Source organism: Delphinus delphis, chromosome 7 (assembly GCF_949987515.2).
Source record: "Delphinus delphis chromosome 7, mDelDel1.2, whole genome shotgun sequence".
NCBI lineage: Eukaryota > Metazoa > Chordata > Mammalia > Artiodactyla > Delphinidae > Delphinus > Delphinus delphis.
Genome location: NC_082689.1, coordinates 60,365,289 through 60,380,539, shown reverse-complemented (window position 1 = coordinate 60,380,539; position 15,251 = coordinate 60,365,289). Strand labels below are relative to the sequence as shown.

Here is a 15,251-nt window from a genome sequence, read left to right as displayed (position 1 = left end):
ATATATGATCTCCAGCTTGTTTTTTTTTTCGCCCAGCAAGGAATCTCAGACATTTTTCTATGTTAGTACATCTGGATGCAGTTCATTCTTTAAAGTAGCTGCTTAGTATTCCAGAGTACAGATAAACCCTAATCTATTTAACCAGTCATTTACTGATGGTTGTTAGGATGTTGAGAATTTCACCATTTCCTGCAATAACAACAAGTCAAGGAAAAGAATGCAGATCATTCAGGTTCAGGGTATGGGACTTGTTCTAGAACTGAGGAGGAGACTATTGGTCATTTTCTGACTTTCTTGTGCTATAATTTTTATTTTTCTTTAATCCTTGCTACTCAGTTGGGAAAAAGGTTGCTCCATTGAGGTATGGGCAGAGATGGACATTGAAACCATCACAGGTACTTAACAATAATTCTATGTTAATAGTTACTAGAGCCAAGGGCAGACCTATGTGCAGGCAGGCTATAGGCATATGGTGGGAGGCCTGTAGGCTGCAGAGGTCTGTGGTGGGGAAATGGAGGGGAGGATCCCTTCATTTCCTTTGACCTAAGTCACCCCATTTATCCATACCTGCATCTTGTCTTATATACCCCTTGCTGACTTTTCCATTCATCTACCATGTCCCTTCAAAACTAATACCTGACACTCCATGTGCTGGCCAATTTCTCTTCTCTGCAGTCATATCTTTCTTCTGTTTTCTATTCATTTAAACCACATTTCTCAGTCGCTTCCTCTGTAGAGCATAGTCACGTACTCTCTTTCCCCATTGAAATCTGCCCAGTCTCTGACATCTTCCATACAAAGGTTCAAGCCTCATCTCTCAGTGATGCTTAATGATATGGCCTTCATCTTGCCTTTCATTTCCTTCCTGGCCCTGGACCAGACCATCTGTTCCTTCCTAGCATCTCTGTTGCTTTAATCTGTTTCTGCCTCTGATCTCTGCTTGTTACACCTGCAAGCCCAGCCCATGTAATATGCTCTTCTTCCCTAACCTTCAGAAACCTCATCTGCTTCCCTGACTGATTCCAGCCTTACCAGGCTTCCCTGAGCGATTCTGCAGGCTACTTGAGCTGTGTCCTCCTGGGGACTGGGTGTTTATTCTCCATGTTATATCCCTTTTAGCTCTTTTGAATGTTCCCAGTTTGGCTTAATTAGGGTGCTGTGGGATCATACTTGGCCTTCCATTGTGGAGGAGACTAGGCAGGGGCACAGGAATGATAGGAAGGGCTTGTAAGATGGGCTGCCAAGCCTGGTGTCAGTGAGTTCCTGGTACCCCCCCAGCTCCTCTAAGGTGTCACTGGGGGAGAGGTCACTATTTTCAGGAGGGAGGGGCAGTTGGGTTTTAGAAAATACTGCTGGGTTATAGAAGAGATTTACTTTTACTGTAAGTTAGTGGTTCTTAGTGGGTTTTTTTCCCCCAGTAGTGGGCCTCTTGATGATAGCCATGAACCCTCTTTCCAGAAAAAGGCACATACACACAAATTTTTGAAGGAGCTTCCAAGATGTACCGGGAGCCCCTGAAGGCCACTAAAGATTCCATGGTCCCAGGTTGGAAACCACTTCCCTAGATCATGTTTCATACTTGTTCTTAGCTGTTGTATTCCCCCTATCCCCTCGACCTGTCCATTGGTTGTGGCTGGAAAGCATTGTCTTAACAAGATAATGAAATAGACACAAAATGACTCTGATGGCATCTTTTTTTTTTTTTTTTGCAGTACGTGGGCCTCTCACTGCTGTGGCCTCTCCCGTTGCGGAGCACAGGCTCCGAACGCGCAGGCTCAGCGGCCATGGCTCATGGGCCCAGCTGCTCTGCAGCATGTGGGATCTTCCCGGACCGGGGCACGAACCCGTGTCCCCTGCATCGGCAGGCGGACTCTCAACCACTGCGCCACGAGGGAAGCCCCCTGATGGCATCTTTTGCTTTTTTTCCCCCCTTATTTTTAAAGCAAGTTTTGCTTCTCTTTGGAAATGTTCTATATTGGGATTTAAAGAATTAGATAGAGTTCTTTCCCTGCACTGTGCACAAATTTAGGATTACAACGTTCTGTCTTGTATCTTAGTGATTTGTATTGCAGTATAGGTTGGTGGGAATTCCCCTCTAAGCTGCACTAGGGATTCTTCAACACTGGTTCTTTGCTTCCTTTCTCACACAACTCTTTTTAGGACTGGTGGACTGACTAGTAACAAAGGGAATAATAGAGCAGTGGGATAGCCTAGGTGTTAAGAGCATGGTTCCGCATAGGCAGGCTGATTTGAGTTAGGTAACTCAAGGATCTTAAACTGGTGACTCAAAGGCCAGAGAAACCAGTGGGTCATTTTTTGTTTTGCCTGCTTAGCATTCGCTAAAGCAAAGTTATCTTGATCTCAGTAAAAGGCATTATCTTGATCTCAATAAAAGGAATGTGTGATTATTTGTCTTATACTGACCCTGTTAAAGTGTTATGTCAGTTGTTTGACTTGAAGCAATTGAGTTTAGGATTTAGTTTCCCCATCTGTAAAATGGGCATAGTACCTATCTCAAAGCACTAAATGACTTATGAATGTAAGAACTAAATGAGTTAGCCTGTAAATTCTGAACAAATTGTACATCTGGTTATTAATAATAATCCACAGTGATGAATGCCTTAAGAAGTGCTAGAAGTGTGGGGATGGGGGAATAGGGGCAGATGGAGCTGAGAGATGTTGAGTCAGTTTGAGAATAAAACTAGGCGTGTTTGCTGGGAAAGTCACATAAAGTGGGAGAGCACAGTTTGGTCCAGAAAGTTGCAGAACAGCAGCCTGGAGTTGCTGACACACAGCTCAGAGAAGTCAATGCCCAGGGTTCCGCTAGAATGGCAGTGTGTGGGTTCCACTGCTGTTTCTTGCAGGGGAAGTGAAGGCCTCTGCCCAGGCCTATTTCCTGTCAACTCTCTCACCCTCAGGCCTTCTTTTCTTCCCACAGCTGCCTTCTTCCGCTGCCCACAGATTTCACAGCCGTTTCCAGACACAGGAATGCTTTTGATGCAGCAACATCCTCCACAGCCCTGGAAGGTAGGCCTGAGGTGCCATGGCCGCATCCTGGGTGTCTGAAGCTCATTTTAATCAGCAGCTGGGAAGCTCCCTAGGACTTCCAGGAGCTGACCGCCGTGGCCTGGTTAAGCATTGACCTCTCACTGACTTGGGCTCTGTTGTTGTCTGTACGAAGGGAAAGGGTGTGTCAGGAGAGCACTTGATGGGGCAAGGTGGGCAGACTCTGCCTCCTGACTTTGGGTGGCAGGCTGTGGGTCTCAGCTGCACTATTAAGGAGCGCCGACTGCCATCATATCTGGAGAGCCTGAGGGTGGGACTGAGGTTGGATTGGGGACAGGGAGTGAAACTTTCTGTGTTGGCATGAGCTCAGAGGTTAGGATTGCAGATCCTGGGTTCAAATCTCAACTTTGCTATTTACAAGCTATGTGACCTTGGGAAAGTCACCTAATCCCCTGGAGCCTCAGTTTTGTCACCTGTAAAAGGGGAATAATAATAGTACCTACTTCAGAGGATTGCTATAAAGACTGAATGTGTGTGTGTGTGTGTGTGTGTGTGAGTGTGTGTGTGCGCACGTGCACGTGTGTGTGCATGTGCTAGCTTACAAGCGTTAGCTACAATGATTTATTATTAGTGTAATACCAGGGCTTGGATTTCTGGGCTGGGCATTAAGGGTGGGCACTGGTCGGGGCTGGGGACTGGAATGAAGCTAAACATGAATGAATGAATGAATGAAACATAGCATTGGGGACAAACATTAGAAAAGTTGGGGTTAGGGTTGACTCTGGAATATAGCTTGGGCCAGCACATTTGCTGCATACTTTCATCAAGGGGTGAGAGACAGAAGCCGGGGATGGGGACAAAGGCTGCCTTCCCTACCCCCAATGCATGAGATCAGTATGGACACACATATATACTCTTGCCTCTCCTACTAGACCAGGGAGGCTGTAGCCCTGCAAGAGGCTAAGAAGGGGGAAGGAAGGTTCTAAGTTATTTGCACATAGCTCGAGAATGATGGTGGCAGTAGAGCCAGTGCCAAAGGCTGGCTGAAGGGGAGATATAACTGCTGTTATCGTCCATCTCCCAGGTCTCTTCCCCATAATGACTCTCCTGCTGCCATAGTTGGGAAAACCCAAGAGAAGTCTTGGAAGTAGTTTTGAGTGTCATCAGTGGAGATGACACCAAGCTTCCCCTATGGCTGCTCTGACAGCAGCAAAGCTTGGACAGTGGGCTGGGGAGGATGGGATTCCCTGGAGAAGACCTCCTTGTCTAGGTGGTGCATCAGGTCCATACACTTAGGTCCTGGTGCCATTGCACCTGACAGTGTATTGCCCTGTATTTGTGACCGTGGCCTTCATCACCTGGAGGCAGCTAGTGGCAGAGCTTGGTTCTGAAAAGGAGGAGATGTGTGCAGGAGATGGAGAAGGTCTGAGACCAGAGAAGGGCAGAGTCTCTCCATGAGCTCCAAAATGGTTTCCAGTTTCAGCCTGCTTTGAATTAAGTAGAGGAGACAGAAAAAGAATTTGCTCAAGCGTGGATGGGTAGTTGGACCAACGAAAAGAGCCAGAGTCCACCAGAGTCATTGTTTGGGGCAGGAGCAGAAGTAATTCGTTTTATATTGTTTCAATATGCTGTTCAATTTTGTGCTGATTAGGACAAACACACAGTTAATATCCGCTAATTCATATGGTGCTGCCGGGACTCATCATGGAAATGCGCGTGTTTATGCCAAGGGTGCCAATTCTTGATGTTCTCAGAGCTGCAGGAACTGCCTTAGCCACGAGTGCTGTGGATGTGCTGAGCCCTTGAGGCATCAGCGTTGCTCCACCACCCTCCACAGCCCCTGAATCCCTGAGGTGGCATAGCTTGGACATGCTACATGTGCTCTGTGTGTGTGTGTGTGTGTGTGTGTGTGTGTGTGTGTGTGTTTAACAGAGGCAAAGGGATGCTCTCACATTGTGGTTTAGGGGCAGAAAGGAGACTTCTTTGAGAGCTAACCACCCTGGTGTTATTAAGACTTAGATTGTTATATTAGGATTATTTTAAGTTGTCTGTAATAAGAGTAAAGTGAAAGGAAGTGAGCACATGGGAGGTTGCTGGGCTCTAGTTGTGAAAATCAGAATGAGGAAACAACAGAGGCCTTCTCATTAGAACCATGAATGGATGATAGAACACTCACCATTACCATTATTATTTGATGTCTTTCCCAGTTTGTCACTAGTGCAATTAAAGATGAAACAGAAACAAGATTTAGATTGTTGGAAAGGAAAAGACAAAATTTTATTGTTTGCAGATGATATGATTTTATACCTAGCCTACTAAGAGAATCAAGCAAAATGAACCCCCAACTATTGGATTTAATAAGAGAGTTTAGTGCGCTGGCTGCAAGCAGGCTAGACATACTCAAATTGAAAGTTGTCCCACATGCCAGCATTGCTGGGCTATAAAATATAATAAGAGAAAGAGAGATTGCATTTTTAAAAACAAATAAAACTCACAAGATACCCAGGAATAAGCTTAGTGAGAAATGTGTTCTGGGATCTATATAAAGAAAACTTAAAAATCTCCTGAAAATAAAGATGTGAATAAATAGAGAACCATATCACATTTTTTCCTTATTACAAATGTTATATTTATATCTTCTTTATTGCATTTCACTATATGCTACGGGTTGGGGATTCAGTGGTGAAAAACCTTTATGGAATTTACATTTGAAAGGAAGAGATGTTGATAAAAGAATAAACAAAACAAATTATTTACATGAATACAGCTCACAATAAGGATCGAGAGACATGGCCTTTCTCTTTGACTTCTGTGAGAGAGCTCCCTGACAGGCCCCTATTAGCTCTCTGAAGTACCCAAACATTTTTCTTTTTTTAACTACAAATACACTGACTATAGCAAATTTGTTGAATAAGCAACAGATGACAAATCTAATTTAACTAAGAAAATATGCAGACGGGTCACTATAAACCACCTCAGCTCTCAGTTGTGGCCAGAGCTCACTGAGTACTGGGTTCTTTCCTTTAAAAGGAAAAGGACCTTTTCTTTTACTTTGTTTAAATGCATTCTTGTGGAAATTCCTTGACTGTGCAGTGGTTAGGACTCTGCGATTTCACTACTGAGAGGGTGCTGGTTCAATCCCTTGTCAGGGAACTAAGTTCCTGCAAGCAGTGCGGAGTGGCAAAAAACCAAACCAGGGCTTCCGTGGTGGCGCGGTGGTTGGGAGTCCGCCTGCCGATGCAGGGGGCGCACGTTCGTGCCCCGGTCTGGGAGGATCCCGCGTGCCGCGGAGCGGCTGGGCTCGTGAGCCGTGGCCTCTGGGCCTGCGCGTCCGGAGCCTGTGCTCCGCAGCCGGAGACGCCACGGCAGTGAGAGGCCCGAGTACCGCAAAAAAAAAAAAAAAAAACCAAACCAAAACAAAACAAAACTTGCCTATGTCACGTGAAAGACAGGAGGGCTTGATTTAGCCTGTGTCCCTGAGAGGTAGGGCAGGCCCACTTCTGGCTTTCACAGTATCCAATCTGAACTCTATTAGCGAATCATAAGGAGGTAGTGGCTTCTTCACCCTGGAGACTATCACAGTTTTGTGGACCGCTGCTTGGCTTGAATGGTTAACCAGGGAAGGATGCTGTTTAAATAGTTTCGCATCATTATTTATTATGAAAATGAACAGGATAGAAAATACCATTGAAGCATAGGGTGGTGAACTGAATGTGGAGAAAGAACCAGTTTCCAGTATGATATTTTCTAAAATTTTTTCTTCTCCATTTATTACCGATCTCTTATACTTTTCATCTTCTTCATCTGCCCTGGTCACACCCTGGATGAAAGTTTACTGATTTCCTTTGCAATTTCTGCCCATATCTTCCATCATCTTCTATCCTTTGGCCCTGTCAGAATTTTCCATGGGGGCCTATAGCTAACAGATAGTGTTCAACTTTAGAGAATAAAGAAAGCCGCTAACCATATTCCACACAGGGTGTCCTCCTTTGATGCTCTCTTTATATAGCATGCTAAGTACATATGGAATTAATTTCTTTCTGAGGCTTACAAGTTGCCAACTGACACATTTGTTTCCAGAAGGAAGGTAGGTATAGGCCAGGTGCTTAGGTAGGTTAATTTTTGTTTGTTTTTAAAATTTTTATTGGAGTATGGTTGATTTACAATGTTGTGTTAGTTTCAGGTGTACAGCCAAGTGGATCAGTTATACATATACATATATCCACTCTTTTTTAGGTTCTTTTCCCATATAGGCCATTACAGAGTATTGAGTAGAGTTCCCTGTGCCATACAGTAGGTCCTTATTCGTTATCTATTTTATATATAGAAGTGTGTATGTGTCAATCCCAATCTCCCAATTTATCCCTCACCCCCTTTACCCCCTGGTAACCATAAGTTTGTTTTCTACATCTGTAACTCTATTTCATTTTGTAGCTAATTTCATTTGTACCCATTTTTTAGATTCCACATATAAGTGATATCTCATGATATTTGTCTTTGTCTGACTTACTTCACTCAGTATGACAGTCTCTAGGCCCATCCCCGTTGCTGCAAATGGCATCATTTTGTTCTTTACTTATAGCTGAATAATATTCCATTGTATATATGTACCACATTTTCTTTATCCATTCCTCTGTTGATGGACATTTAGGTTGCGTCGATGTCCTGGCTATTGTAAATAGTGCTGCAATGAAAATGTTTCCGTTTGGAGAAGAGCTGAGGGTGCTACTTCACCATGGCAGCAGCCTAGAATTTGAGGACTGTTCTCAAGGAGGAGACTTAGCCCTAGCTTTGCCTTCTGGGCCAAGGAAGCAGGGACTTGAATGATAAACTGTGAGAGCTTGAAGAGGATTTTAAAAACATTCATTCCAATCACTCTTTTAAACTAATGAAGAAACAGAAGGCCTGAGAGGTGAAATGACTTTCCCAAGGAGATTCCCAATTTTTAGCCCAGTAGTGTTCCTAACATACCTTGGCATCTGTTATAAACTTTGGAAGCCACTGTTGGAATCTACTAGTGATCTGAGCAGAGGGCTGTGGGTGTGGCTCCCTCTTGCTACAGGGCAATGAGGAGGTCATATGGTATCTTTTCTTCCAGAGACTGGGAGAATGATTCATCTTTAAGTCACAAAGAGACAGTAACAGATTCCTAAAGCTGCACACATCCACGAGAAAATGACAAACACGTGAGGTGCTGAAGGAGAAAAATGCTCTTAGTGATACAGCTGTGAAGAGGGAAAGCCTGTACCCTTTTGGGCAGTGGAAACCATACTTTTCTTGGAACAGGTGTGAGTTCAGCTTCAAGTGCTTCAGGAGGGTCAGATTAGAAGGCATTTGAAACAAAAGGTAATTTACAAGGACATGGGGAATGCTTTACTGTTCAGGATCATGAAGAAACTAAAGAAACACACAATTGAGATCATGTTCAAGTCTCCACCCCCTACATTTTAGTTGAAAATTTTCAAATCTACAGGAAAGTTGAAAGGATAATAAAATTAACATCTATACATCCTTTGCTTAGATTGACCAATTGTTAATATTTGAAAGTTGCAGATATTGTGACCCTTGACTTTAGCAAGCATCTCTTGAGAATAACGACCCTTCCCCTATGTAACCATAATACCATGATCATACCTGAGAAAATTAGCAATAATTCTGATGTATAATTTGTATTCAGTTTCTCCCCAAATGTCTTTTTTTATTATTTATTATTTAAAAAAATTTTTGGCCGCGCTGCACAGCTTGTGGGATCTTAGTTCCCTGACCAGCGTTCGAACCCATGCCCCCCACAGAGGAAGCGCGGAGTCCTAAACACTGGACCACCAGGGAATTCCCCCAGATGTCTTTTTATGATTATTTTTTCAGTCTGGGATCCAATCAAGATTCATGAATTATGTTTAGTTGTTATGTCTTCAGTCTCATTTAATATAGAATAACTGCCCCCTCCCTTTTTGATGACACTGGTTTTTTGAAGAGACCAAGCCAGTTAGTTCCCTTGTAGAATGTATCACATTCGGCATTGGTCTGATTGTTTTTTTCTTGATTACTTTTAGGGAAACATTTTTGGAAAAAATGTTACATAGGTGAGATTGTGTGTCTCTTTTTGCATCACACCAGAAAGCATATAATATGCTGCTAAGTGTGGTCATTCAGTTAGTGATCCAGCAGTTAGTGAGGTGTCCCCCATATTCCTACATTTCTCCTTTATAATTAGTAAATCCTCTGTGCAGTGATACTTTGACTCGATGTGAATATACTGTTTCCCCTACATTTTTTGCATCCATTGCCTAAATTAATAATTACATCACAGGCTGCAAAATGGTCATTTTCTAATCCTATCCTTCCTTCTATATTTTTTAGTTGACATTCTTCTATGAAGAAAATCTCTTTCTCCTTCTCTCTTTTGAGTATCACCATGGAGCATGGATTATTACTATTTTTTTTACAAACAATCCATTATTATCATTACTCTATTTCCATTTGCTGCTCAAGTTGTCCCAAATTTGGGTAGCAGGAACCCTTTCAAGCTGCATCCTATAACCTCCTGTGACCTTTTGACATGTCCTGGTTAGTCTTTGAATACTTTCTTGCTTTCTGGCGCAACAAAATATCCCGGGTTCACTTGTATTTTCCCTCTCCTAGACTTGGAATCAGTATTTTATCAAAGGTTTCTTATGGAGAATGATTTAAGCCATGGCCCAAGAACCAAGCTCATTGGTACTGTGGCACATTCACGTTAAAATGAAATCAACTTACGACAAATTTTAGTTATGTATTTTCTGTTATATATAAATAGTTAAATTTCCTGATCTCAAAATTAGGTAAGTCAGGAGTGAATAACTAGTATCAGTAATAAGAATTCTTGAAGAAGTCCTAAGCATTAAAAAAAACCCGAGTACTGTATATTTGAGGGAAACTGTATTAGTTTCCTGTGGGTGGCTTAAAATAACATAAATGTATAGCCTCACAGTTCTGGAGGCTAGAAGTCTGAAATCAAGGTGTTGGCAGGGCCCTCTGAAACCTGCAGTGGAGAGCCCTTGCTTGCCTCTTCTAGCTTCTGGGTGTTTACTGGCAATCTTTGCTGTTCCTTGGCTTCTGAATGCATCACTGCCATTTCTGCCTCCATTGTCACATGGCCATCTTTTTCCTGCATGTCTCTGCCTTTGTGACTCTTCTTTCTTATAAGGACATCAGTCATATTGGATTAAAGACCCACTCTCCTCTAGTATGACCTCACCTTAAAACTTGATGACACCTGCAAAGACCCTGTTTCCAAATTAGGTTACTTTCACAGGTACCAGAGGTTAGGACTTCAACATATCCTCTTGGGGGGATCCAATCCTACCTATAATATACACCATAATCCAGGAGTTAAGTGTTCAATGAAGTGTTTAGCTAGAGTAAGGAAACATCAGTTTATAGAAAAGCACTTCCTTGCTTTCTGGTGCAACAAGATATCCCAGGTTCACCTGTATTTTCCCTATCCTAGACTTGGAATCAGTATTTTGTCAAAGGATTCTTATGGAGAATGACATTTTAACCATCACTCCTGTAAATTCTGACAACAGCTCTCTAAATTGAATGAAAAAAATACATAAGAAATATTTATAGTATTGTAATCAGCTTTATATTATATATTGGTTAGTAAAAGAGATAGGAGAAAAAGAGAGGTGGAAGACAATGAGAGACATACTGAGAGGACAGAGGGAGCACTTTAGACAACAGGCGATAAGAGAATGAGAGGCCATGAGAGAGGGATAGGTAGAGGGGGTTAAATAGGGAGAAAGCAGGAGAAAGAGATCTTTTGCCCATTCGGCTGGATTCACACTGTGTGACTTCACGGTCCATCCTGACTTTTAAGCTAATGCCACATTTTTGACTTGTGCTTCTTTATTAATGAGGCTGAATGTTAGTCTCTTTTACTCCTTGGCATGGATAGGGTGGGGACTGTGTGAAGTGTGTACCCTTTTGGCTTGAGGTGCGTCTTCCCTGAGAGGTAGGGGCCATGAGTAACAGCAGGACCAGAGTTTGGGGGCCAGAGCTGTGCCTGGGTGAGGCCAGTGTCTAGGTTACCAAATCCAAGTGGTCAGCCGTAAACTGGACATGAGTGTGACCTGAGGAGCTAGTTCAAAGTCTGTTCACAGAATTTGATAGGAATTATGGCAGGAACCAGAGCTTGTAGCTAGGAATGGGTACTTAGCCAATACATAAGAGTGTGGCAAAGGGTAGGCAGGGGTGCCAGTCCCCATGTGCCAGAGCAGATACAAGGAAGGTTCAACTTTGTGTGTCTTCCTTTGGGACCTCTCATCTGCCAGCCCCTTTAGCATCTGTCTGATAGAAGTTGGGGGAGTGGCACCTCGAGGACGTGCTAGTGTGAAGGCCTCAGCATTTGCAGGATACAGGCCTCCCTTGTCTCTTTCAGCAGAACCAGGTCCTGAACCCAAGGGCCTGACCTGACCTTAGTGACCACTCGCCTCCTGTACTGCAGCGTCCAGACTTCTCCAAGAAGCTTGATAAACAATTACATGTTCCTGGTAGTGTTAGGGGCACTGGAGATCTATGGGGGACAAGGCAGACCTAAGGGGGACAGGGCCGTGCTCTCCTGGGGCTGACATTCTAGTGCACATAACTCCTAAGCCTGAAGCTGAGCCCTACTCTACTATATGGGGGTAAAGTTACCACAAGGGCTCATTCAGTTGTGTTGTGCTTTGCTTTTCTTGTTTAGTGCAGTATTCTTTTAGGTGAAAGTTTCTAATAGTAAATGATTAAAATCATAACTACAGACTAGTCCCAGACAATCCTTTGCTTTTGTGACCTTTTACCACAGACAAAATGAGAATAGAGTTATGAAAATGAATCATATATTTTAAATATTATTCCATAACAAAAATGTTTTCTTGGCATCACTTATTACACATTAATACCAGGTTTGTTCATATGCTATACAAGTTTTTTAAAAAATTGAGGTAAAATCCACATAGCAAAAGTAACCATTTAAAATTAACCATTTAAAAGTGAACAATTCAGTGGCACTTAGTATATTCAAAAGGTTGTACAACCACCAACTCTATCTAGTTCCAAAACATTATCATCACTCTGAAAGGAAACTCTATACCCATCGAGTTGTCTCCCCCCGTTTTCCCTCCCCCAGCAGCCACCAATCTGCATTCTGTCTCTGTGGATTTACCTGTTCTGGGTATTTCATATAAAAGGAATCATACAATATGTGACTTTTTTTTTTATGTCACCAAGTCCCCTTCTGATGAACATTGGAGTCTTGTGCTATTATAACTTGTTATGGGTGGAATTGTGTTCCCCCTCAAATATATATATTGAATCCCTAACCCCCAGTACAATTGTATTTGGATATAGGTATTTAAAGAGGTAATTAAGGTTAAATGAAGTCATGTGAGTGGGGCCCTAATCCCGTAAGACTGGTATCCTTATAAGAATAAGAAAGCATACCAGGGATGCATGTGCACAGAGAAAAGGCCATGTGAAGACACTGTGAGAAGGTGGCCATCAGCAAGCCAAGGACAGAGGCCTCAGGAGAAACCAAACCCGATGACACCTTGATCTTGGACTTCTAACCTCTAGAACTGTGAGAAAATAGATTTCGGTTTTTTAAACCAGGCAGTCTGTGGTATTTTGTTGTGACAGCCCGAACAGACTAATATATAAATTGAGACAGACATTTACAATAACTTCAGCTAGTACAAGGCAATGATCTAAAACAGCATATCTGTGATCTAAAATCAGCATAAATATCTGTTGATTTTAGGGGCTAAAAAGGGCCCTTTCTTTTTCTTTTTTTTAAAAAATTGAGGTATAATTGACATATAGCATTATATTAGTTTCAGGTGTACAACATAACGATTCAATATTTGTATACATATACTGCAAGTTGATCACCACAGTAAGTCTAGTTAACATCTGTCCCCATACATAGTTACAAATCTTTTTTCTTGTGATGAGAACTTTTATGATCTACTTACTCTCTTAACAACTTTCCAATATGCAAAACAGTATTAACTATAGTTGCCATGCTGTACATTACATCCCCAGGTCTTATTTATTTTCTAGCTGGAAGTTTGTCTCTTTGACCTATTTTGGATCTATTCTGGATAGTTCAGATAAATGGAATCATACAACATGTGACCTTTTGTGTCTGGCTTCTTTCATTTAGCATAATGTTTTTGACATTCATCTACTTTGTAGCATATATCAGTGCTTTGTTCCTTTTTGTGGCTCCATAATCCATTGTGTGTCTACACTACAACTTGTTTATCCATTCATGTGTTGATGGACATTTGAGTTGCTTCCACCTTTTGGTTATTGTGAATAATGCTGCTATGAACATGTGTGTCACATGTGTACATATGTACATGTATTTGAGCACCTGCTTTCAATTCTTTTGGATATGCTGTTCTGCCTTAAATCATTAAGAGTACCCAGGACTCTGCCTAACCTAGGTCCTCGGTGCCATCAGCATTTGGGTCTGTCATCCATCGCTGATTGGGTAACTCTCTTAACTCTAAATTGCCCTTTTCCTGGGCAAGCTTCTGGTCTCCAGTCCACTCTCATCTGGGAGATGGGGTGGGCTGGGGGAGTCTGTACAGCACTTTTACATCTACATACATAGTTCCTGAGAAGATTAATTTGATTATTTGTTTAGTCAATCAACAAATTTCTTTTGAGCATCTATTCTGTGAAAGGCACTGTGCCAGAACACTTAGAGGATAGGAAGAGATCTAAATTATGATCCTTGTTCACCAGTGCTGTGCTTACTAGCCAGTGACAGATGATCTTTCATGCAAAGAACTCTAAAACCAGGCACTTGACAAGTGTCCTGTGCCAAATACAGGACAGAGGGAGAGAGCCCTTCTTGCTGGGGTGACCAGGGAGGCTTTGTCTAGGAGGCATCACTTGAAATGAATGTAGGCTGTTAATAGGTGAGGCATTGGGGAGGGTATTTTTCACGGCAAAAGCGTGGCAGTAGGAAATTCAGTGCATAGATCAGTTTGGCTAGAGCAAGGATTAATATAGGGCGAGAAGACTGATGAAGGATTTGTTTGCAAAGGATTGAGTGTTTGCACTTTATCCTGAACCGAAATAGAATCTGGTAGGAAGCAGTCTAATAATTGGGGATAAATCTTTATTTTATTTCATTTTTATGGCTGTAAGATTGTGATGATCTTTAGCATTGATGCATGGTCATAGTTTAGAATAGTTACTCTTGCCAAATCCTTGAGAGCCTTCAGCTGTTCAGTCACTTATTTTTGGCTTCTCTGATACTTACTGATACTCTTTCTGAGAATTTGCCTAGCAGGTAAATTATAAGCCTATACTGGAGTGTGTTCTGTGGAACATCACTTCTGTGAATAGGATTACATGGTCAAATACATTTGAGAATCACTGTATATAGTGTCTCTCTCTCTAAAAGTTTCACAGTGCCCATTAACAAATTAAAGGCTTTGCAAAATCCTGCAGCAAAAAAAATGGCTTAATTTGTTTAGTCCAGCATTTCCTAAATTTATCTCTGTAGTGGGTTGAATGGTGGCCCCCCCCAAAAGATACATCCACATCAAATCCCTGGAAACTGTGAATGTTACGTTATTTAGAGAAAGAGTCTTCGCAATTGTAACTAAGTTAAGGGTCTCCAGACAAGATCACCCTGAATTATATGACTGTACCCTAAATCCAATGATACGTCCATATAAGAGAAAAATAGAGGGCAATTTGAGACAGACAGAAGAGAAGACAGACGTGGAAGAAAGATGATGTGAAGACTGAGGCAGAGTTTGGAGTGAAGTGGCCATGAGCCAAGAAAGCCGAGGATTGCCGACAGCTACCAGAAAATGGAGGCGAGGAAGGATTTTTCCCCAGAACCTCTAGTGGCAGGGTAGCCCTGCTGACAGCTTGATCTCAGACTCTTGGCCTCCAGAACCGTGTGGGAATACATTTCTGTTGTTTCAAGCCACCCAGTTGGTGGTAATTTGTTATGGAAGCCCTTGGAATCTATAGGCACACCTCACTTTATTGTGCTTTGCAGATATTACCTTTTTTTTTTTTTTTAAAACAGATGCAAGGTTTGTGGCAATCCTGGGCTGTCAGATGATGGTTAGCACTTTTTAGCAATAAAGTTTTTTTCTTTAAATTAATACATGTACATTTTAAAGACATAATGCTATCGCACACTTAATAGACTACAGTATAGTGTAAATAAAACTTTTGTATGCAGTGGG

General features: G+C 42.1%; 1 protein-coding gene across 3 annotated transcripts in view; it reads left to right on the top strand.

Annotated features, from left to right (window-relative positions):
- Positions 1-15,251, top strand: part of ITGA6 (integrin subunit alpha 6) — a 342,334-nt gene that overhangs the window by 16,924 nt on the left and 310,159 nt on the right. For 2 of the 3 annotated variants that reach the window (XR_009520153.1, XR_009520152.1), the window contains exon 2: positions 2,939-3,027. The exons of the other annotated variant lie outside the window; for it this stretch is intronic. The gene's annotated coding sequence lies outside the window, so the exon portion shown is untranslated. The remainder of the gene's footprint in view (positions 1-2,938; positions 3,028-15,251) is intronic. 3 annotated transcript variants of the gene reach the window in all.